This window comes from Dendrobates tinctorius, unplaced genomic scaffold (assembly GCF_039654945.1).
Source record: "Dendrobates tinctorius isolate UK_male_01 unplaced genomic scaffold, ASM3965494v1 ptg000263l, whole genome shotgun sequence".
Lineage (NCBI taxonomy): Eukaryota > Metazoa > Chordata > Amphibia > Anura > Dendrobatidae > Dendrobates > Dendrobates tinctorius.
In genome coordinates, this window is record NW_027361930.1 from 7,626,226 (window position 1) to 7,632,500 (window position 6,275).

Below are 6,275 nucleotides of genomic sequence, written 5' to 3' on the forward strand. Positions count from 1 at the left end.
GCAGACACATCTCTACAACAACTGTACAGCAGGCCTTCATGGTAAAATAGCTGCTAGGAAACCACTGCTAAGGGCAGGCAACAAGCAGAAGAGACTTGTTTGGTCTAAAGAACACAAGGAATGGACAGACCAGTGGAAATCAGTGCTTTGGACTGATAAGTCCAAATTTGAGATCTTTGGTTCCAACCACCGTGTCTTCGTGTGACGCAGAAAAGGTGAACGGATGGACTCTACATGCCTGGTTCCCACTGTGAAACATGGAGGAGGAGGTGTGATGGTGCTTTGCTGGTGACACTGTTGGGGATTTATTCAAAATTGAAGGCATACTGAACCAGAATGGCTACCACAGCATCTTGCAGCGGCATGCTATTCCATCCGGTTTGCGTTTAGTTGGACCATCATTTATTTTTCAACAGGACAATGACCCTAAACACACCTCCAGGCTGTGTAAGGGCTATTTGACCAAGAAGGAGAGTGATGGGGGTGCTACGCCAGATGACCTGGCCTCCACAGTCACCAGACCTGAACCCAATCGAGATGGTTTGGGGTGAGCTGGACCGCAGAGTGAAGGCAAAAGGGCCAACAAGTGCTAAGCATCTCTGGGAACTCCTTCAAGACTGTTGGAAGACCATTTCCGGTGACTACCTCTTGAAGCTCATCAAGAGAATGCCAAGAGTGTGCAAAGCAGTAATCAAAGCAAAAGGTTGCTACTTTGAAGAACCTAGAATATAAGATATTTTTAGTTGTTTCACACTTTTTTGTTAATTATGTAATTCCACATGTGTTAATTCATAGTTTTGATGCCTTCAGAGTGAATCTATTTTCATAGTCATGAAAATAAAGAAAACTCTTTGAATGAGAAGGTGTGTCCAAACTTTTGGTCTGTACTGTCTATTCTCTCATGCAAGAGAATCGGGCTGATTCTGCCAATGACCCCTGGATCCCGCTTGGTCAGTTTGATCCGAGTGTCAGCTGAATGTGATCTGATTCTTTTGCATGAAGAATGCAATTTCTCCATTGATGCTGTGCAAGTACATTGAACTGCACTTGGATGACATCCGAGAGCAGTCCGATGTTTCACTTGCACCCATAAACTTGTATGAATGCAAGTGATCCAATCGGATGCACCCTCAGCAGGCTGCAATTGTTTACTCACGCCGAATCATCATCTAGATATACAAAACTGAATGTATGTATGTGTATCACCAACCAATCACGAAGCATCTTTCATTTCACCAGAGCTGTTCAAAAGAAGCTTAGCTGTGATTGGTTGCTATGAGCAACAGTTTTCCTTGCAACCAATCACTAAGCGTCTCTCATTTCACCAGAGCTGGTTAAAAGAAGCTGAGCTGTGATTGGTTGCTATGAGCAAGTTTTCCCACTTGACAACACCTCAGCAGACACGGACATGGTGGGAGAAATCTAGCATCTCTGTGAACATAATCTCCCAGCCATTATCTGCCCCCCTGAAAGGAGCAGCGAGCACATGACAGAAATGAATCCCCCCTCCTGTGCCTATATACCCAGCACACATCCTCCATACCAAACTGTCAAAGTGTGAAAAAACGGATTCTTGGCAGCAGCCAGTGTATGAAATTTAAAGGAACAGAACTCTGGAAAAGGGGAGAGAGAGAGACCGCAGGGTCTCTTAAAGGGATCATTGGTATGGAAGTTAGGGCAAATCCACACTGCGCTTTGGTACTGACCTCAGGCCTTTCTTAAAGGGATCCCCGGTATGGAAGTCAGGGCAATTGCCTTCAAATGCTCTGGTACTGACCCCAGGCTCTCTTAAGGGATCTCCTGTATGGAAGATAGGACAAATCCCTCATCGCTCTGATTCTGACCCCCGAGTTCTATTAACGGGATCATTGGTATGCAAGTAAGGGCAAATCCACTCAGCGCTCTGGTTCTGATCCAAGGCTTTCTTAAAGGGATCCCCGGTATGGAATTTGGGGCAAATCCACTCAGCACTCTGGTTCTGACCCAAGGCCCCTCTTAAAGGGATCTCCGGTATGGAAGTGAGGGCAAATCCACTCTGCGCTTTGGTACTGACCCCAGGCCTCTCTTAAAGGGATCCCCGGTATGGAAGTTAGGACCGTTCCACTCAGCACTCTGGTTCTGACCCCAGACTGACGGGATGATGTGGGATATTAGGGGGAGTAGTCCGGGGGCTCTGGCTGAGGGGGTTGATGTGGGATATTAGGGGTAGTAGTCCGGTGGCTCTGGCTGACGGGATAATGTGGGATATTAGGGGGAGTAGTCCGGGGGCTCTGGCTGAGGGGGTTGATGTGGGATATTAGGGGTAGTAGTCCGGTGGCTCTGGCTGACGGGATAATGTGGGATATTAGGGGTAGTAGTCCGGTGGTTCTGGTGGACGGGATGATGTTAAGCTCTCCAGTAAGCACAAAAAGATGTGCGACACCTGTACGGTCAAAATAACGAAGGGCGAACAGCCGTCTCTCCTATCAGACATCGCTGATTCGAGAGGAGGTCCAGTCTCCCATGGTCACCTTTTCCCAGTCACAACCAGCCACTCCAGGTCCCACTGCCAAGCAGACCAGACAGGAGATGGAGCTTAGCTCAGAGGAAGATTCCTACTCCTCGGAATCGGATCAGGAAGAAGGCAAGGTGTGCGCTAATGAACCAGAGTATGGGAGAAGATGCCTCTTTTCCTCGGCTGATACGGACAATCTGATACAGGCGGTCAGAGACACATTGCAGATAGAGGAGGTCCAGAAACCTCAGTCCAGACAAGACATGATGTTCGGGGGCCTTAGGGCGCAGAGGAAACTAGTATTCCCAGTGAACGACCATGTGCGAGCTATGGTAATGGAGGAATGGGAGGAAGAGGAAAAGCGTCTCGTGATGTCCCAGGACTTTAAGAGACGTCTCCCCCTTTGACCCCGAGGACATTAAGGTGTGGGATGAAGTTCCCAAAATTGATGTCCCTGTGGCAAAAGTTGCCAAGAAAATGGCTATCCCCTTTGAGGACGCCTCTAGCCTGAAGGACCCCATGGATAGGAAGGCAGATAACCTACTAAGGCAGGCCTGGGAGACATCAGCAGCCTTAATTAAAACAAATGCAGCAGCTACTTCGGTAGCAAGATCTATGTTTTTGTGGCTGGGGCAGTTAGAGAAACACTTGACTACTAAAACCCCAAGGGAGGAAATTATAGATTCACTCCCGATTATGAAGTCAGCCACGGCCTTTTCTGCCCGAAATGGCTCTTTGTCAGATTCGGCTCGCAGAGCTATCTGGTTAAAGACCTGGTCAGGTGACGGAGCCTCTAAAAACAAGCTCTGTGCCCTTTTCTTCTCCAGGTTAAAGGTCTTTGGCCCAGCATTAGATGACATATTGGAAAAAGCATCAAATATAAAAAGGGTTCCCAGAGGAAGAGAAACATAGGGACCAGCCATTTCGTAGACCTGGTGGATATAGAAGACAGCAGTACTATAGATCAAGGCCCACCAACAGGTCATGTTTTCAGTATTTCCTTTGTATTGTACAGGTGATGCAATTATCACCTGGGCAATACTAAGGAAATCCTGAAAACACGACCTGTTGGTGGGCCTTGCGGACTGGAGTTGGGAAACCCTGCTATAGATACCAGGGGAGTTCTCAGAGGGGTTCCTACGGTAGCACCCACTCTAGAGCTGGAAGATCTAGAGCTCCCCCTTCTGGATCACGTACTAGGTCCAGAAGGACATGACTAAACCAACATAGGGGGTCAGCTTAGAGAATTCAGGTCCCAGTGGTCTCGGATCACAAAAAGTCAGTGGGTACTGAGAACAATAGCAGAGGGTTACCAAACAGAATTTTCATCCCCTCCCCCCAAAAGATCCATTTCTCCCCTCAGGGTAAAAGACTACTCCCAGATGTGGATCGACGTAACAGACCTGGCAAACTCCGGTGTGCTAATTCCGGTTCCCCAGGCAGAAATAGGTTCAGGCCACTATTTGTCCCTATTCACCATCACAAAACCATCTGGAGAATCCAGCACCATTATAAACTTAAAACCCTTAAACGCCTGGGTCGCGTACAAAAGATTTCGGATAGAGTCAATCAGATCCACAATCCATCTGATAGATGTAAAACAAATGACCCTGACTTTATACAAAGACTGAGAAATATAGACATTCAGATCCTCCTGGAAACATGGACCAGAGCCGAAGACGAATCTCTGGTGCCCATCGGATACAGGGAAATCTCTGTCCCTGCCCTGAAAAATAAAAACATCAAACAGGGCCGGAGCTCAGGAGGAATACTGATCTGGCATAAAGAGGAGCTCCACCAGTACATCAAACCGGTGAAGAGAGGAGGCAGCCACATATGGATCAGGATCAGCAGCTCCATCCTCACCTCTCAGTCTGATGTCTATCTCTGCGCCACCTATATACCACCGCCAGAGTCACCCTACTTCAATCCAGAATGCTTCGAGATCTTACAAAGAGAAGCCGCCCACTATCAGGGCCTGGGCAAAGTTCTCATCTTTGGAGACCTCAATGCAAGAACAGGGAGAGAAAACGACTTCCTGACCACGGATGGGAACATCTACATATTTGGAGCAGAGAATAACGGCCAAGACTCAGTAGTCACAGAGAGAAACAGCTATGACAGTACAGTCAACAAAAGTGGTAAAAAGCTCCTGAACGTATGCAGAAGTTTAGGACTTCATATTCTTAACGGATGAACCAAAGGAGACTCCTTAGGGAGGTGCACACTAAACTCCCATGTAGGGAGGAGTGTTGTAGATTATGCCATTACAGATATGAACCTGGCAAATATCAGCGCCTTCATAGTCTCCCCACAAACGCACCTGTCAGACCACAACCAACTTCTTCTGTACCTGAAATCTACAGAGAAACCATCCACTCAAAAGCCACAGCAGAGCGGCCTCTTCACCCGGCCTCCATCCTATAAATGGCACAAAACGTCGGCATTAAAGTATAAAGAGGTTCCCAGCAGACCTGAAATACAGCGGATGCTCCACCACTTCTACAACTACGAGTACCAGCCTAACCCAAAGGGAGTGAGTCAAGCTGCAAAAGACCTCAACAATATATTCTATGCAATGGCCAGACTGTCCGACCTTAAAAAAGTTAACTACAAGAGACCAAAAGAAAAACAGATCAATGGATGGTTTGACAGAGAATGTAAAGCTGTACGGAAGACCCTGAGAACAGCCTCAAACAAGAAACACAGAGACCCCAACCACCCGGGTCTGAGGGAAGCCTATGAAACCATACAAAGGCAGTACAAAACCATCCTCAGGAGGAAGAAGCAGAGTTACATCTCCAGCAAACTTAACCAACTCCAAGACGCCCTCCAAGACAACTCCTTCTGGGAACTATGGAACCACATGGGCACAAAAGACAAGAAAAACAACATCCATATCCAAAATGGCAACATCTGGCTCCAGTACTTCAGAGACCTCTATAAAGACATTCCAAAGGAAGAACTAAGCCAAGAACAGGAAAACATAATGGCAAAACTAAAAGCAATGGAACAAAAAGTAAAAAATTTCCAAAACCCCGTGGATGCACCTATTACATTACAGGAAGTAGCAGAGAGAATCTCTTCCATAAGATGTAGAAAAGCCGGTGGCCTGGATGGAATCCTACCAGAAATGCTGAAGTACAGCCCACCAGAAATACAGGCCGCAATGGTTAAACTCTTCAATATTGTGCTAAGTGCCGGCTACTTCCCTCGTACCTGGAATCAAGGCCTCATCACACCCATCCACAAGAATGGGGACAGGTATGACCCAGCCAACTACAGAGGAATATGTGTCAGCAGCAACCTGGGAAAACTGTTCAACAGCATCCTGAACAAGAGGATCCTCAGTTTCCTCACCGAGCACAACGTCCTCAGCAAGAGCCAAGCAGGCTTCATGCCAAACCACCGCACTACTGACCACATCTACACCCTGCACAGCCTCATTCAGAGCCACGTCCACAATACAAAGAACGGGAAGATATACGCCTGTTTCGTGGACTTTAAAAAGGCCTTTGATTCGGTGTGGCACCCAGGCTTATTCCTGAAACTGCTGGAGAGCGGAATAGGAGGAAAGACCTATGATGTTATCAAAAGCTCCTACACCGAGAACCTCTGCAGTGTGAGTGTGAACGGCAGAAGAACGGCTTATTTCCAGCAGAGCCGGGGAGTCAGACAAGGCTGCAGCCTAAGCCCAACGCTCTTCAACATTTACATCAATGAGCTGGCTACCGCTCTGGAATCTTCCACAGCACCAGGTCTCACCCTCCACGACGTGCAG